Raw genomic sequence first — 19,800 nt, forward strand, 5'->3', positions numbered from 1 at the left:
GTATTGTACGTAATCATTGATTAGCCGACACCGACCTGTTGTCGTCTTATTGTTTTCGTCAATAGAATAATGGCTATCGTTTTCGGCATTAAAGACGGTGTAGTCCGATCATAGGCTAACAGCATGCTTGGCCCACGTAAATTCGGCCGGGATTCATGAATACTGTTCCAACAGCCCTTGAAGCAGCTGATTTGGCGGGAAACGGTGGTAATTGAGAGCGTTTTTCCGCGTCTATTTTCGCACGTCATGAATCATGCGGAATAAATTTGCCCGGAACAAAATTTGAATTGAAGAAAACGCACCTGTCATGGTATTCAGGCTTCATTGGCGCACACCACGCACGAAACCATAATGTCCCTTTACTGATAACCTATCTAACTTGTCCATCTACTGACTGGAAAAAAAAAAGCAATTTTTGCGTTTTGCCTACGCGTTAACGCTTATCCATAAATTTAGCTGCTTTAAGGCCAGGTGGGCAAGGACTTGCATCCTGGCCCTCACACCCTTCTCCCTTACTTAAACACCCGTCCATCGATGAAAGGACTTGAGTATTACAAATACTTTTGGTGTCGACAAACAACGTATCAACATACTGCAAAAATAGTAATTTCAAGGAGATACTGTCAGGCGCGCAGTTGGGTACCTGCAGCTAGGCAGGGTCATCTGCTAGTTCACCTTTTGTCTAACAAGAGATATTTATCGAATTATGTTAGTCGTTTTCGGTCCTTTTGTGCGTGGCTTTCTCTACAGGGGGCTGCTGTACAAAGTGCCTGTATATCTTATACAGGATAGATGCTTCACTCATGCGGAGAGTGAGAAGCCGAATGCAGGAACGAACACGATATATTGTTTCTATCGCATCGAAATACTAGGTACAGTTCCTTATGATTTGTATAAAAATAGATAAAAACAAAAAAAGCAAGGCAGCCACGTTGTATTACTGTTAACATAATTCTAAAGTTATACCTTTTCAGAAATTAGAAAAGTGACAAAAGCACACTCATGTTACAAGTCAAGTTTTTTTTTTTATTAAGATTAAGCAGAGGAGGTAGTTAAATTTATGCAGAGCAAGAAAAGACGTAGTTGGTAGCTTGGAAGGTAAGCTTGCACTTGAGACTAAAGTGCAGTATAGGCCGCACCAGCTATATATCAAAAGAAGTCGGTAAATATCGAGATATAAGCATAGATTCTTTTCACCAGCAGCACCTCTCGAACTGCAAAGAACTCGCTGGCGAGCTAGCCGATTAAGCTGCGACTGCTTTTCTTACTTCTTCTTGTGTTGCTCCTCAAAGATTCTTTTTGCACTTCTTTCTTTTCTTTTCTTTTTGTAGGATCTCTTTTGTTGAGTGCCCAAATATATTGACAAAAACGCTCCAAACAGGAGTTCCCCTTTTTAGGTGTGCCCCTTGTGCCCCTTTTTAGGGTCTCCAAAAAGGAGACCCTAAAAATGGGTATACGAAAGGGAGGTGGCGAACATCTCAAATGCGCAAATGAACAAGCTTGAAAAACGCAACGCCTGATGCCACATGACCGGGTGACACTTGCGGGAGGCCCAGCAGACTGGTCAGTTTATGCTTGCCGGTTGGGCTAACGGACGAAGGCAAACGCTCGGCCACTGTAATTTCCTGCCAGTATTTCCATGTATCTAGTTCTGGAGGAAGAGGAGAAGGACTCGATTTGATCCAACACTAACCTCTAGCAAACTAAGTAATTCCAGTTCGCTCGCTGTATCTTTCCGCGCTCCTTTTATTTCTACTAGCTCTAATGCTCTGGTACTGTACAGTACAACAGAGTATAGGCAGTCCGCGGGCACGAAACGGTATTCGGAACACCTCACGTCAAGAAAATCAGGATGCTTTTTTGCGAGAAAAAGACGACAGCGACGACGAAGCTGGAATAGATTAAAATAAAAAAAAAAACGAAGGGAAGAAAAAGCAGAAGAACAATGAAGAACGAGCAGATGAGGCGTGGGTGGTTAGTTCGCAATACACACAGAACCGACAGCAGTTCAAGCTGCAAAAAAAAGAGGCACATTTGTAAGGCACTAGCAGGAGTAGCAACAAAAGCGATAACGACCACTACTAAACAGCAATGATCGACGTCGGGCTAGTTCGGCCGTTGGTCGTAGAAAGGTTCGAAGGTTTTTCTACTTAAAGTGCTCGAAGCAAAGAGGGACGACCACGCCGCCGAAATCAACTTTTCCTTTTGGAGCCGAATAGCTGTAGCAGGAATGGCATGGAATTGTCTGTTACCGGTGTACACATACCACTAAGCTGCAGTCGGCCTTTCGTTGTAGCTTCCAACTCGGTAGGGGAAATTGGAAAAGTCCGCAATCCGCTGTGACAACGATTTGTTTACATTTCAAAGCGATTGCACATGGCAGTCGACGGGTAGACTGGCGGCCGTAGCCATCGATGATGGGCCAAAAGATAGCAGAATTCAGTAAGAACAGCCAAAGATTCCGATTCTGGAAGGTTAGTTTGAAGAAAGACCAAATGCAAATGAATCAGCAGAACAGTTGAAAAGTCAAGAAGCTGATATAGAATGTCGATATAGATTTTGAAGCTTTTCTAGCATACAGAGTAGCGAATTTGAAGAGATAAATAGCTAATTTGATATTTTGAAGACCTTAAATATTGTAACTAGTCGTTTGCTCAATGATAATTCAATTTGTGTATAATAATGCGTTGTAATACATTTTTAAAACAATCATTGCGTGTCGTTTTCTGTGTAGTTTTGCGATTTTCTAGCCTAAAACCGATTGTTTTTTGTTTTCTTATATGTTTTTTGAAAAATCACCTACTAAACGTCCTTCTGTTCAGACTTTTGGTCCGATTCGTCGAAACGTGAGCCCTGCCGTTGTCCAATTGCTTTTTACCTACGATACCATTATTTTATCTTTTGCTCCAGACATGTAATAGGTTTTACGTCCTGTGAGCTTTTTCAATGAATATCGGATATAGGCCATTGTTGTAATCTATTTTTCATACTCGCGTCAGACAGTTGATAATTTGCATAGTAAACGTATCTTTATGTCGATTGTTTTTCCAACAGTCCAACTGATTATTAAATCATTAAGATTTCGTGCCACCGAGGAACAGTCCACCATTTAAAGAGCGATATACTCAAATAAGACTTAACGATTAAATGAATAAAAGCTTTACGATTGATTTGGATTATTAAAGAAAATGAATGTTCACTTATGTTACAATATTAGAGGCGACCACTAAACAAAGTATTTCTTCTTCTGGGCCAAATGAGTTAAACATACAAAATATATGTTAGCTGCCCAAACGTTTTACTGTCTAATCTAGTCTACCTGGACCAAGATTGAGCCATGTTCGATAATATTGCCAAGAATGTTGACAGCTGGAAAACAATCTAAAAGATACGGAGCTCTAAACAAGAAAGCTTTTACCGCCTACAAAAGCACCCCCTTTTACCACGTTTTCTAGGGGATCGCGCCCTCTCGTGGTGACGAAGGGAGAGTTTATTTTGCTGACGCACAACGGCCTGGTTAAAGCTGCCTTAATCGAATTTCCTAGGTCTATTCGATGCTGCTCGGCGTAAGACGCGGGCATCTGGGTCCTATTACAATTCATTCTCTTTTTCAAAGGGAGAGGCAAAGTTTCACTTTGCCTACACGAAACAAATACGGCACAGTAAAAAAAGAACCCCCTGAAACAGGACCATCGGTGTAGGCAAACCAAATAAGGATAAGTAAATCCTTTTGCTCGACTTGGACTGAAATAGAAAAGCGTGGCCACTGTACAAGTCGTGCTGACGGCAGTGCTTCTGACAGAAAACTACAGGTGTCTCCATAAGGATAAGTTCGCTATAGTCAGATGACTATTTTGGCTGAAGCGTGATATGGTTATCCTATCCCCAACAAATAAATCTCGGGGGTCAGTTTGGGTCTGTAAAAGCTAGCGCTATGGTGCTTACTAGTGCGAAGGTGAACTGTAAGAAGAATGAGCAAATAAATGAATAGCTTTAAGCCTATTGAGGTCCTTTTGTCTGCCGTAAAGTGCTTTCCCATCACTCGTGTGCCGTTATGGGTGTGCCCTTCATGTTGAGAAAGAAGGTGTTGGGAACAAGAGAGCATACTAATGCCGCCAGAGCTTTCCGGGAAAGCTGGCTGAACCTCCTTGCGGTTATCATTGTACTTCATAGAAAGCTAAACAATCAGCGATAATGTAGCGATTTGCCTTCCAATATTAGCCCATTCCTGTCCGTCTTTGTTCTCCTAATGCGACTTTTATTGGTTTCCTTTTTGTTAATCCATTTTTGAAACGTCTTCTTTCACGTCAAAGGTTACTACTAGCGTGTATCGGCTACGTAAAGATTACCTTTAAGAGGCGGCTACCTTCCGCTGATCCTGCTTGGAAGATCGTTGATCAAAAAATCAGTGACGATAAAGTGGCTTCGTAAGCTAACCCAGTTGTTTGGACGTGGATGTGAATTAAAAAAGAAAAACACTTTCTTAGATTATTTACTTTCAAAATAAGAAATTGTTAAATCTATCGACTTGATTCTGTCTGGAAACAAAGACTTCGAAAGAAACTGAAGTTATTTTTTGAAGATTACTTTTGTGATTAACAAAAAAATCATTAACGTTGGTTGGCAATCTTCCTTTTAGAGCGAATAACTTTTTATGTTATTTATTTCTCGTAAAGTGAAGCACAAAAGTATTCTTAATAATATGCCTGCGTGAAATATTTATCGAGCACCGGGTCGAAAAAGCCAGTAGCATCGTGAACCTGGAGTCATAGAGTCTCGCTTCTAATTTTGCACGGTTTTCTAGGAAATAATGTCTAATTTATGGTGATTAATCGATGCTGTCTCTTGTGCTTGCACGTTTATAATAATTAGGGCGTTATTACTACCTATAATTTCTTTCTGAAGGTAAAGATGTTAAGCACATTGTGCATGGCGCTGTGTAAACGATTGTCATGCTGTCTTCATGATGCTTTGATATTTGCACATACAATCAAGTTTTATTGTTTATTCAACATAAAGCACAATTTTTACATCTCTTAAATTATGAAGTAAAGTTATAATTACGTTAGCTACGTGAACAATACCCATTGGAGAAAAAGCAGTCCGACTAGCAAATCTAGTAGCATTTTCGAATTGGTACGGAGCAATTTTAACAACAAATTAGCAACAATTTAATGTTACAATAATGTTATTTATAGAAGATAAAAAAACCGCCTCAATGTCAAACGTGACTATAAAATTTACTAACATAGCAGACAACTTCATAGAAGTAACAAACGACCTACAATCACAATTTTTGTCTATATTTACCATACTTTATTTAGATTTCGTGGTAGAGCACTTACTACTCTTACTAACTGAATATATTAAGCAAGTAATAGTAATGGTCTACGTTGTTACGAAATACGTTTGTCGACCCAAACGTCAAAACGTATTTTTTTAAGCGGTGGAAAAAAATTCTGAGTACATTTGTTTTACTCTTCGTCGCTGAATTATTGTTCTCTTTCTATTGTAACAGTAGAAGGCCTATCAAGTTTACCGAAAGATGATAAAAAGTACTAAACAAACATCCATAAAGATGCACAGTGAACACCCTCAGATAGAGCAGCAGTCTTGCTAGTCTTGTTCCCAGAACAGCTCAAGGCCTATTGAAATACAGTACACCGGATCTGATACGGGGCAATCGCTCACTTGGTGTTTACATTCAGGTGGGGTTGAATACGATGTAAGGATTTTAATGACACCATTTCCTACAATGCTTGCTGAAACTTATCAAAGCTGAGGCGAAGCTTTGATAAGTTTCAGCATAAGACTGAAAAATATTAGCCAACATTGGGGTTTCTGTAATACACACCCTAACATACATCTGTTTTGCTTTTCGTTAAAAGAAAAATGATGAGTGTTCACATCATATGAAGAAACAGATTAGCTGAAAGAGTACACAAGCTAAACCGTAAAGTCTGAACGCAAGACAGGATCGAGAGGATTAATGTGCTGTATTTAAATAAGATCAGGTATTTGAACGGAATTGTTCTATAATGACAATTTTTATTAGTGTGTTTTTTCGCCGCACGCAGCATTCAGAGGCAAACTATTTTTTAAAACTTCATATTCTTAACTTTTTAATAGTCACCTTGCTATATCTAAATTCGCTGAGGTTTAGCTTAAACACACTGCATACATAAATGTGTTTTCGGTCAGAGTGTCCGTCCTTCCTTCCGAAGAGGCTTAGAAGATCCGAAACCCATTTTTGGGTCTCAAAAGTTGTCTGACTGTCTTAAGCCTCCGAACGTCTCATGATAAATTACTTTCAATACTACTATCATGAAGTTGGTATTTGTGCGCTTTTACCGGTTTCTTTTACCGTTTCTTTAATAGATGGTCCCCGTCGAAATAAGCTTAGGATTTGGGAAGTCTTTGGAGGCTGCAAAGATCGAAAAGAGCTTAGACCGTCGATTTGGACGGAACGTTTGTAATTTCAGTGCAGCTCGTCTAGCACGAAATCATCCGATAACAACTAATCTCCGCTCTTACTACGAACACGAATAAGTTGCAATTTTGTTTTGAAAAAACTATTCTTTTGGGATGAAAATTACAAATAATCGCACCTACTCGTGGCTGACCAAAGTTTTAGCTCCTGTTCTGGGTTGGGTAGGTCTTTAACCTGATAGAATGCCTGATGGCGCTACCGGACGTAAAACATGAAACAGAGGTCTTTTCTCTAAGTATGAGAATATATAGAAATATTATATAGATAATTCATAGTTTTATGAAGAAGATATTTATAGTTATAAATAATAATTATTATAAAAAAAAGCACATGCCATTTAAAACACTACAAAGGTTTACAGGACGTGTCCAGAGTGGCCTTGGAAAAACAGGCAGCTCTATTATATTATTGAGTTATTGTAGAAAGGCGTGACTTGAGGATAGAACAAGCCTTTATCGCTCGGAAAGCAAACGACATTTCGAAAACAAAATGCAAGTATTTCTGATTAATGGACGGAATGAATAGACGTTTTTTCAAAGAAATTATAAGGTTTTGTCTTTGCCAAATACAGTAGTCCACGGCGGCCTTTATCGAAAAGGACATAATCTTCTCCGAAACTTCGTCTCCACGCAATCAGCATTGTAGGCTTCACGAGCTATCGGCTAGATTTGTCATTATAAATGTCCCTCAATTGTCGACAAACATCAGCGAAACATGTATTTTAGTCATACAAAAATTTCATCTAGTTTTATATACATGTTATACTACTTCTGTAATGAGTTTTGTGGTAGCTACGGCATTGTTTCACAAGCCAAGACCTGCTGAACGATGTAACTTACCAGCGCAATCAACCGACAGCTCTCCTTAAAGATATCCTTCTCTTGGCCACTAGGATTGTCAGCCTGTCTGCGCTCTCAAAGACCAACGAGGAGCGCTATCGTCTTGCAGAACTACTTGATGTGTGTGTAAAACTACTACCTTGTAACAACGTATTCCAGCATAGAAAAGAACGTTGCACTGTACTTTTCCTCAGCGTATTTCATCGTTTGACGCACCTCGGAATAAATTGTTATGCAGCGCTTTTCAATGCGCATACTCCACTAGTGAAAAGCCACGGGTTCGTTGGGTAATAATACTATTTCAATGTTTGACATATATTACGTCTTTGGTTAGTCCTTGATAAGTTCGTTATCATTTGCGGATGATTATGATTGCACTTGTGGCTAGAAGGTGGGTCGATTTTACTCGAAGCTGATCACAAACGTTCACAAAAACAAAGCTAGCAAGAAAGATTTGTGAGACACAAACGCAACAAAAATTCAATCGAAACAGGTTTCATGTGTAGTAGACACTTAAGCATGGCAAGTTTTAAGTAAGTTTCGATATATCACTTCCTTAACGGTAGAAGCTATCCTTATTACTACTAAGCTGAACAACAAGGATTCCGTAATTTAATTGTCGTAATTCGTAGACATACGACTGGCTTTCTTTCACGCTTGTTGCTCCAGCGTTTGATTTCGTGCGGTCTCTAGTTGCACCTTCGGCGTTTCCTCAAATCATTTCAGGTAGACATCGCATTCCATCGAGATTATTCTCGAGACTGAACCTTCAGGAGACTGAACTGTCTGAAAACTAGTGCTTGTCGGTCCCGCCATCAGAAGCGACACGTGGACGGCGTCATGAGAGAGGGAACTCTGTGAAGAGATTCGACTAGAGGTCTTGCCTAGAAGGAAAGGGAGTACGCCGTACCACGAGCAGGCTAGAAGGCAGGCCAGGACGCTGGCCGAGAGGCCAACTGGGTCCCAGGTTCCCGATACATCAAGAAGAGGTACCCCAGCCCGTATCGCTTATCACCTTCCGCGCCTCCGGCCATCCCTGTTATCCCATCCTTTTACCAAACGTACGCGCTTGTCTGGTTGTCAATGAGCCACTAGTACTCTAGATGACAGTTGCGCGGGGACGAAAATAACCACGCCGAGTTCACGGAACGTAGTAACCGCAATGCCAGGGTAGCAGAAGCATTAACAAATTTGGCTACTAAAACCTTTTAAGTACCACTACTACTATTTCTACAAGCCTTGTGTAACCTACTTTAAATACGCTCATGTTTAGGCCGCTTATTACGACACGTAACTAGAGGTCATTTATTAAGTTTAAGACTACTAGTCTCCGGCAGCGATAATGTTCCATAGGCTACGTAGAAAGGGAATCGAGGCACTGATTCAGTCGGAATATTCGGCAACGTGAGCCTAGGCTGTCATTGCTCTTAAGGTTACCCAAATGACCTAATTCGATTTTTTCGTTTTCTAATATAGAAAATTTCTTGGTGAGTTAATTTAATAGTACACAAAAATTCGTTAGTTCGTTAATCTCCGCCCCGTACGGTTTACACGTTCGTAACCAGGTTGATTCCATAGAGTGGCTAATACCCACAGCTCGTGGAGAGCGTTCAACGGCTGCGAACTCCGTTGTGCAGACAGTTCATTTGGATTCCTTAGGAATAAATCAAGCCTACCACATTTTGCGTTATCTCGCTTACCGAGAAGAACTTACGGAGCCAAAGGCGGTAACCGTGGCTAAAGCAGGCACTGTGCAATGCAAGGTACGTAAATTTTTTGTTCTCGACATATCTGCATTCTAATTGTACTATTGCATAGTTGGGTTTTTACTAATGCAACTAATTCCACTAGCAGTTACGACCCTTCAAGATTGTTCCAACCCTCCGAGTAGTAGCTGGTGACCGAGATTTCATTAAAATTTGAGAAGGCAGACAAATAAAGAGAACAAGATTGTTGGTCCGGAGAAATTGAAAGGGCAAACAATCCTTCGTGCACCGTGGCCGCCGTCTGATGCCGCTTTCGTTATTTACATAACTTGACTACTACAATTTATATTGTAGTATAGGCAACAATGTTTAAGGTGGGTAATAATCGAAACTCAGTTTTCAAATCTGGATGACATTTAACATCAGATGGAGTGTGAAGTCTGACATAAATTATAGAATTCGACCAGTGTATAGAATAGGGAAAGTTTCTATACGTACGTGTACATCTACGTTACGCCTTTTTCAAAGGTATGTTCTCGATGACCCATAGCTTCAGCCTTACCCTGCTAGTTATCCTGTACGATATCCAATGCTGTTAACCTAGTATTTCCGTTTTCTAGTGGTGCAGTACGTATTTCTTACCGCATTAATCATTTTTCTAACAGGGTAATTGGAAAAGGTTTATTTCAAGATTTTTTATTGAAGTACATCTTTTGTTTATCATTATTTTTTTTTCGGTGCACAACTCTTCCAATTAGTCTCAGAATTAGTCCTGCTGGCTGGCTCGGGTAGTCTCGTTTTCTGAGTGCATGCACCTATAAGGGTCGTCCATTCTAGAATATTTTATTTGAAACAGTATGTCACTTTGTTCTATGTATACTTGCTCCATCTTCAAATATCAGATTGGACGCAACAGTTTGAATTTTCTTTCTAACAAATGCTTTGTAACTGTGTCGTTTCTGTTAAATTCTGATAAATGTATACGGGGCATCAGAAAGAAACTACAGGGCCGCAATTTCCAGTTCCGATTAAGCGGGCGGAATTCATAGGTTAACTTCCTCAGTTGCTAAATGAATTTTTATGCAAGATAAGTTGGACATTCTTGTACCTCTCCTATAATTGAAGTACTTCAAAGTGTTGAATTCTGAAAGTTTATGAACGATTTTTCTGGAATATCAGTGGATATAATATAGATTTTTTATTTCCGTTAATTTTTTTGTAGGAGTGATTTGGGCGAGGACAATATTCCATCTGAGGTACGGGTTCAACTTGTGACTGACACGAGACAAATCAACACCCAATATCTATGCAAATGTTGTACACCTGGATACCTGGACATATTGTAGTTTACAATATGCAAAAAACGTTCGCGTTCTGCTCATCAACAGTGATCCAACAACGCCCTGTGCCGTTAGCAAACTCAAGCAGATTGTCGTATAAGTCCTTTATATTTATATTTCTTCCAGTCTTTTTCGATACCTTAGCGCTGAATAAATTAACAAACCTAGCTCAGACCGGATTCTCGCGTGAGTTTATCGAGCTGCTGATGTTGCGCCTGCAGTTTCTTCGGTATCCGCGAATCTTGCATTGCAATATTGACCGCCATCGTTAAAGAATCATTGCTCACTGTGATTTTTCACTTGGCTTGTCGCTATCGTCACTGCTGTTTTTGTTGAATCGGCCGCGATTTTCTCTGTTGTAGTTGGCTTTTTTTTATGGGGCTAGTTGCGGCCGTTTGATTGATGTTCCGATAGCAATAGTGGTTCGGGCACCGTTATCTTTCGACTCTGTAATGCTGGAGCTCAGTGCTAATACATCAGTTGTGAGCCCTTCCGTTCTGGCCACTTCTGCGTCAATCGTAGTCGGTACCGTTATCACAAGGACAACAATCGCCGCTGGATAAAAAGTTGTTCGAACAGCAACGGTGACACTTTCACCAGTTATGGATAGCTTAGGTCAATGTAACGCCCCTCCTATTTTTGCTGATCGTAAATGCATGCTAAGTGCCAATCAACAACATCATTGAGGGTAAATGCTTAGTAATGTTCGATTATAGCAGATTTTATGCATGTAAGCTTCTTTTTAGCCTAAATGGCCTAAAAGTTATCATCGATCATTTTTGCTGGCAGAATAGATCAAGCTGTTTCTGGACCGACTGCCAACCTAGCTTTCCCACTGCCACAAACTAATCTAAATTAACTGCTTGTGAAAAGTTTATTTGTTCGAAGCAGACTTTTATCCAGGATCGTTAGATCGAGGCCAATTTTAGGGTGTAGTACGAATTATGAGAAGTAGCTTCATATAGTTGGAATATGTTTGCTCAAATTGCCTACGCAGAATTAGTTATTTCAAGCGGTAAAACGAAGGGATTTTATTTGTCAAAGATAAAAATTGTAGCCTTGCTTAAATTTACAAAAATATATAGTGCATTATATATGTATTAAAATGCTTAATAACAATACCAAGTGTCGAAATCGAAGTGTTTATTTGGGTAAAATTATAATGTGTCGTACGTGTACACAATGTGTGTATCTTTTCTAAATGACCGAGTCGACGAGACCCAGGATCAAAAAAGGGAGATTCTAGTCATCGCTCGCCTAGCGATTGTCGTCGAGGTATGTATTTGGCATTCTAAACAATGTTCTCAAGATATAGAAACTCTTAGCTCGTATATTTAAAAATAATAAAAATTAAGCTTTCAGAAAATACACGCAATCATTCTTCTGCGAGGTTCTTAAGGAAAAGTAAGAATACAATAGCGAAACATGAGTCCCTTTTTAAATAGCTTGATGACCTTACGTGGTAAAATATGAGCTTTTCGGATCAAGAACATAACCAGATACGGAATCCATCAGAACAATAACAAGATGACTCACCAAGATTCAAATATGCATTCGGGTTATCATTGATCTCCCAATTCGAATTAAACGTTGATTATGATTTTGATGCCCTAATCGTTACGGAACGATTCTTAGGTCATGATTCTTAATGCTTGACAATCGCGAAATATATTGATTAGATCCTAGTGAAGATAAGAATTAGTACCTCTAAACGTTTCATATGAAACATATACGACGATTTAAATTAGCATCAAGGCTTAGTGGCACTTTTTCCTTGAGACACTCACCTTCTGTCAACCTTTCTTGAAAATGGTAACCCTGTTCTTCTTTGGTGTGCCTACGGTTGCTGGCAATTGTAGATTACTACATACATAAAAAATACACGTTCATTTATAGACTTCTCAGTACACATGCCTGGCATGTTTAGTAAATTATCCTTAATCATATAGGCCATTGTAATTTATACTTATTATGTATATTAGATATATATATATATATATATATATATATATATTAGGGTCCCAAATTTTCGCTGTCTTCTAAAGACGGCCATTACACATGTAATAACCTCTAGGGTGTTGCTTGTGACGTTTTAGTAATATGCTAAAACTTGTTCAATACACCATGCATATGTGTGTATACATGTATACATATTAAGGGCAGACGATTCTCTGAAAATTTTGCATGTTCTAGAAGCGTCGAAACTCAACATGCATGTTTATTCGACGTACTTTTCCCTTCCTCTATATTATAGCTTTTACGAAGGAAATCCACCACAGCTCATTTCGAAATTTTTCTTTGCGACGTCCCTTAACATGCTTAACTTCTCAAGGACTCAAGCCTGAACTTGCTGCCGATTAGCTTGAGTTGGTACACCATCTCGCTAAACGTACGGTTCTTCTTTAAACACTTTATCTACAGTCACACAACAGTTTGGTGGTATACCGCCTCCTTCACATCTGACTTACAGATTCACAACATGGGCACTGATCGAAGATATGGTTTTGCCAACAACAGATCTTCATCTCGACCAAAAACAAGCCAAGCGATCACGTCTATAATTGATTTTTCTGTCACTTGGTTTTTATTTTTGCTTTTTTTTTGAGATTTCTATTTGATTCTATTTGAGATAATCGAAAAAACATTCTTCCTTGTTATTCCTTTATTAAATTACTTCCTTGACGCTTTGTCTTATTAAATTATCGATCTTTGCTTGATTTTCATGTGTGTACAAAGTATCAAGTAGTGATCCTTAAAAATCTAGTTTAGGACACTTGTAAGATGGGCTAGATTAGATAGAATGGGTTCCGGACTACCAAATATCTTGTGTGCTGTTGAGTAGAAAATTAACGACTGCTGGAGCAAATTACATGTTTTTTAAACTAAACTAACTGAAATTAATTCAGCAAATAACAGTGCACAAATCCGACGTAGGTTTAGGAAGTTTAATTGAAATCGATTACTTTTTGTTCAATCCGAGGCGACAGACGACAACTTTATTCAAATAGGAACGATGATACTAAGAACTTAACTTGAAACTACAAAAGAAAAAAGAAAATAACAGAAATCGAGCTAAGTTCTAAATCTATATTAAATTTTTACGTAACATTTAGCATGTTTAAAGTGATTTTTAAGACTTCTAAGATAGTTTTCAAATCTAATAATTGGTATATTTACATGATTACAATTTGATCTAAGTTTCTAGGCGGATACTGCCTTCGGAGACGAACCTCTTAAGATTCGAAATTCTTAACTTTATTTGTTTTTTTATTTTGTTTTTTTATATTTATAATATATAGTTATATTAAACTTATAGACGTCTACATTGAAGACCGTTGTATATAATATGAATTTATCGTGACATATACACTCGAAATTATGCCGACATTATGCTATTGTACAATCATTACATCAAAGTACAGGAAAATTATGTAAATAACGTGAACATATAGATTATGTATAAATTTATTAGTTTACTGCCTACATTTGGTAATTGATTGAGCGAAGAAGCTTAAAATAACTCAAGATCGTCAGTTTGCTGGAGTAAACTCTTTTAGTAAGAAAAATTCTAGCTAACAACTTCACCATGTGTTCGTGTCAACTTCGTGTTATGTAACGAAAATCCTTATCGAAAACGAACATAAACACAATTATTCGACGGTATTTGGGTATGCTTACACACAGATGTAGCAAAAAGAGGATTTTGTCGTTCCCTACCGCATAGACCATAATAAGCTACGCGTAACAATTAGCTCGGCAAATTTTTCTATATGCAGTAAATAATAAATCTTGAAAATAAACATGTACGAGTAAAGATATATACAAAAAAATGTCATGGTTTGTTGGTGATAAGAATTTTACGCAAATGGAACGATGAGCGACCCGCTGGCGCTACATGGATACCACTTCAGTAAGAATAATTGAAAGTATTGCGCAGGCTCGCTTTACGGAATGATGTTTTACTTGCTATCATCAAAATACCACCATCAGAAAAAGAGACGGTTACTCATTAAATCGACGCTTTATCGAACGTTGATTCCATTAGTAACCATTGAAAAGTTTCCAGAGATTTCGAGATGTGCACTAGTGGCACAGAATAAATTAGTTGGTAAAATAATTATTTAAAAGATATTCTCCCCAATTAAAGCAAAAATTTATCAAAGAAATCCTTCGATAGTAAAAAAGTTTCTAACGCATTCCTCAATTAATTATTAAAATAGCAAAAACGACATTAAAATTCTTCTTTCATAATTTGCGGTGTTATGCTCGCATTTAGAAAAATCAAAATAATTCAACAATATATTATATTCTTATAAATTGAGATTATAATTCGTCACATATAGAGCATACTATTTGAATTAATATTTTTTCAACAAATTTTTTCTTTTCTTTTTTTTTCTATTTTCCTAACAAATTCCTTCTTTAGGTAAATAGTTATAGAACCATTACATTGTTCTTAGTCATATGCATATGCATGCAAAAATTCAATGGCCATAACATAAAAGGACCGTTTTTACAGGTTGATAACAGTAGAATATAGAGCTATTAGCCCAATATTAATGAGTGTTTATACTAGTACCGCAAAGCTACATTGGAAACAGCTGAATGGTGTTTTCAGTATAGCCTAACCGCCATTTGTCTTTTTAGTTTTTTGGTAAAAAATACAACAAACGTACGTTGTATTTTTTCTGTATGGCATTTTTCATTTACGCTCACAATGCACATCTTGTGAATTCAGCTTCTTCTTTTTTACATTTGTACACATTTAAATTGCTTCAGAATGCCTAAATATATAGGGGAATACGCTAATGTCGATGATAAAAACTCATGAAGGGAAATTAGGGCCAAAACGAGCGGGTTTCAATTAGAGCATCTGACTCTAAATCAAAAAAAAAAATTTATTCGATACGCACAAAAAACGCTGACCGCTTAAGACCGTTAACGCTGTAGCGATAGTGTATGTCTATGTGCTCCTAATTTGCGAGTAACAGAGTACGATCTTCTAAAAGTGCTTTAAATTCGTATATTAGTTTATTTTTTTATTAAAGAAACGGATGATTTTAATTATGTACCGCTTTCCTAGGTAAGGCCAAGAATAACGAAGCGTTCAATGTTTCGCCGTATCATCAATATGCGGACTTACACTCGTATAATATGCAGAACAGTGGACATCGTCTGTGTATTCAGCATCCATAAAAATTAAGACCGTCTGCCTATCAAACGTTCCCTCACGGCTCTTGCACACTCATTGAATTCTGACCTGGTTGTCGGTTCATCTCTGCAGCATTGGAGCACGTGAGATTCTGCTCGGCTGACCCAGGTTAGCCCTAGTGGTGGTAACACCGCGCAGGTGCTAATCTTTGAAGAAAAAAAACAATACCTTGTGCTGAAACAGTCCTGGACTGATATTTCGGCGTTTATTGTAACCATATTTATTAATAATATCTATCTGCGTTTAAACAGGCCTGTCTCTTAGTCTTTCCTCTTTTAAGAAAACATACAAATAAATTGTCTATATAAAGTTTATCAAACATAGTTCACTTCTATATAGAATGCTGTTTCGGGACGTGTGCGATTGTCAATTGAGCGTCCTGATCCAAGCGATAACTGGCGCCACTTAGATCTAAAGATGCAATACACTACTTTTCAACACGACGCCAATACTAAAACGGTAGGCGCACGGATGTTTCTTTTGGTTCTGGTTAAAGCGATTGGAATAGTAGTATTTATACTACTGAAGATAGTTTTGTTCGAGTACAGCCGGACCCGTTTTGTTTGAGCCAACTAGAGTGATGGCAGAAGTTCTTTGCACGTCGGCAGTTAGACATTTAATAAAAATTGCCGACTAAATTCTGAGGAAGGGCAAACATTGAGATCAATTATTATTATTAACAAAAAATGAAGTAGCCGGATGAAGTCGGCTAAATTCGTGGAAGTCACTCTGTTCCTAGGCATGTAAGATAACAGCGAATGATTTAAAAGCGCGGGATCCTAATGTGTTAATACCTTTGAAACATCACATGCGGGCTTCACATGCGATAGGGCACTGCCTCTTAATGACACATGCCTATTTTAGTTTTTATATGTGCGCCCAGTCATTTCCCTGTATGTTGTTCTATAATCTTCATTTATGCAGGAGCAATTTGTGTCGATCAATTATTTTTCAAAGGAAAACCCCTCATTTCTAGTAAAAGACATAGTCCGAGTCCATTTTCATCCATACGGTACGGCTGTGGGAGGTTATTAAAATGCTAATATCTTTATCTCATTTGCATTTATTCGGGCAATACAAACATCTATCTATATAGGTCGTAGACACAGGTTAACATAATAAAACGATACAGACAGTTGCTTTTGTCTTCACAATGGCTTTGCACGTTGCCGTAAATACGTATACCGAAGTGGAATAAATTAGACCTTTGGTTCAGGTTGTAGCTCTAAAACTGCTTCAGCCGATAGCCTCACCTGTTATTCTGAATTGCATTGGTTAAGTTCGTCACCCTCGGGAAGTAACTTGCCTGATTAACTGGTAAACCTATCAACAAGTTCTTCTGCACCCATATTGAAGGTAATAGCTAACATGTGTCGGCGCATGTATTAGTACTATGATCACGCAGTCCTTATATTATTGATGCATTACAATCTAACTGTCTCATGGGAAGGGCATCTCTCGCTAATAACAGATTTATGCCTTATTCAGCTTGAAGCCTACTGTCGCCCGCCTATATATATGCGCAACGTTTGAATTCAGACAAATTTTAGCGTGTAATTGCTCGCAGCGCTAAGTTCATTCGCTAGGTTTGCAATTAGTGGAGGCCAGTTCTTCTTATCATAACCTCATCGTGGCTAAAAACAGTACGTCGCTTTCAAACTAAGATTAGTATATCCTAATCGTTCCATCATGGACGAACCTCCACCAGAATTAAAACCTGTCTTTTTTTGTCTAAAATACGTCTAAAATTTTCATGCGTCTTTTCAAAAAATTAAAACCATGAGCCAAACTAGAAGATTCTTAACAGAATTTAGATTTGAAATGCACGATCCATCACAATGACCTAAAAAAGCATCAATTTTCGATACTGAAAGGAACGACCGTCCTGCAGAGGAAAATATAAGTCGATAATTGGATCGTCCAGGTAAATTGCAACAGTTGAGACTTCGTACAACTTTTAGTCTTTCTGAAAATTTTGAGCCCTTCAAACGTTTGGGCTAACAACAGCCCAAGGGCTGGATTTTTGTAAATGTAAGATGCTTAAATGATAGTTTTTCGAGTTCTTATATTGCTTGACGCACGCAGAAACTGATCTGTAAATTAGAGAAGGAATATTTTAAAAATGACCGGCCGAATTCGAAATGCAGTCGCGGCAGATGGTAGTTATATCGAATAGACATGACTGGCACGAATATATCATCCTTAGCAGACGAGAAAAATTTTTTTTGAGAAATCTATGTCTGTTATGATACAAGCTTAGAAGCAGTTCATAAGCAAAAGCCCGGATTTATGCGCCGCACATTGCATGTATATGTATATAAAAGATCACGACTGTAATATATACATATATGTAAACCTGATCTTGCAAAAGTACTTTCCTCTTAACTTGTATACAAACTCAAACTAATAACAAACTTTATTATGGTGATACACGAAATAGATGTATGCGTAATCATTTCTCCCGCGCGATCCTTCACATGCAAGACTTCCACATCTACGATGACTGGACGACGACATCGCAAATCTAGACGACTGCTTCCGCCAGCACCTTGTTAGATATTGGGTTTCTCGTCGGCAGGAACGGGTCGGTCAAAAGGAAATAGAATTGGGCCATGGAGACGAGCAAACAAACGAGAAAAAGGAAGAGAAAGTTGGTGGTTTGCCGGTGACCGTCATTGGTAGGGAGACGGTGTTTAGTGGGTCGATCCATGTGCGCAGCCCTGACAGTGCGAAGGTTGTGGCCCTCGTGGGATTGCAAGTACCCAGAAAGCGGCAAAGGAAGGTAAATGGGAAACTAGCGGAAAACAGGGAACGCGTTTCGAGTAGTGCGCAATTTAAATCTGCTTACCTACTTGCAATTTACGAATGACTGCCCCAACTATCCCTGACTGGCATAATAGCGTAGCAAGCCGTCGGTCTCCCTTTGACTACTTTTCAGTCGTTCAGTCTCTCCTACCCTCTCTCTTTGACGCGCGCGCTTTTCCAATCACGCGGTCTATGCACTTGCCCCGCATCTGCCCATCCGCGGCAACTACTGCGGATCTTGTCGTCGTCGACGTTTTGCCACTGCTGATGGGCTCGTTGTTGGGACCGCCGGAGCACAACTTCGTGCTCCTATTCCTGGCTCCTTGGATTCCCTTCTCTCGTGCCATCTCCTCCACTCTCTGGAACGTTTCCGCTTCTTCGCTCTAAACCCTCTTATTCTAGCTTTGAAACTGCCTTACTGAAGCCTTAGAAATGAGGCAGGTAGGATGGTAAGAAGGCAGCTCTTTACGTCGTGAAGTCGGTCGCCTACCTCTGCCTTCGTATGGTTTTCTGCTTGTTCGTCTTCAACACGCCGCTCTTCACCGTCGGTTTCCGTTGAGAGTAAAAAAGGACGCCTGACGAGCTCGTTGACTCGGTTCTCCCTCTCCTAGCCGGGTCTCCGTACTTCGTTTTTCCCTATCAGTCCGGTTTCGCTTCGAGCAGTTCCTCAAGCTCAAAGTGGTTCCGCTTTTGTGTTGCAGCTTCCATTTACGTCTGGCATTTTGTTGAAATGCATTGCTACCCTTATATAAACATTTACTTAGCATACGGAACTTTTTATTCCATAATCTTGATATAGAATTTCGGTAGATTATAGACAGGTCCAGGGCAGCCCTGTGATAATAGCTAAAACCGTGTTTAAATCTAGAAGTGTACCAAACATTCCAAAAGACAAGAGAACTCTGTGTAGAATGGTTAAGAAGGTGCTTCTATTGTTTTACTGAATTCCCCTATCGAATTAGAGATTCTAGATTGTGCCGTTTAATTGCCTAACAGGTTCACCGGAAGTTTTAGCGTTTCCAACAATGGCTTCAATGATGAACACATCGGTAAACCAATAATTCCAATTAACCAATTATAGTCGCTGAAGTTTATCTGCCGGACGGTAATTAGTATCAAAATCGCACAAATTATATATGTAGGTATTTATTCTTTGTTACAGATTGTATTTTAGCCCTGTCGAGTACCTCTGGGGGCAAATCTTGTTAAGTTATTTTTGCCCAAGAAAGTATGTACTCGGCCACCATACATCAAATATTTTTTGTAAATGTTATTTTCTGAATTTGAAGTTATATCGCACTGAAATAGTAGGTGTTAGGTCTAATAAAAATGTTCTTTTGCTTGATGTTAAACAGGCGGCTGTATAAATAAGCTGAAATTAGTGGAAGCAGGTGATTTATATAGACAA

At 38.8% G+C, this 19,800-nt stretch overlaps 1 long non-coding RNA gene across 1 annotated transcript; it reads left to right on the forward strand.

Annotated features, from left to right (window-relative positions):
• The first annotated feature begins 7,863 nt into the window (after positions 1-7,863).
• Positions 7,864-10,680, forward strand: LOC147753421 (uncharacterized). The gene is made up of 3 exons (XR_015311312.1): positions 7,864-8,318; positions 8,895-9,092; positions 10,258-10,680. It is a non-coding gene; the product is annotated as an uncharacterized LOC147753421 (long non-coding RNA).
• Positions 10,681-19,800: the final 9,120 nt, after the last annotated feature.

This window comes from Varroa jacobsoni, unplaced genomic scaffold (genome assembly GCF_002532875.2).
Source record: "Varroa jacobsoni isolate VJ856 unplaced genomic scaffold, vjacob_1.0 scaffold_505, whole genome shotgun sequence".
NCBI lineage: Eukaryota > Metazoa > Arthropoda > Arachnida > Mesostigmata > Varroidae > Varroa > Varroa jacobsoni.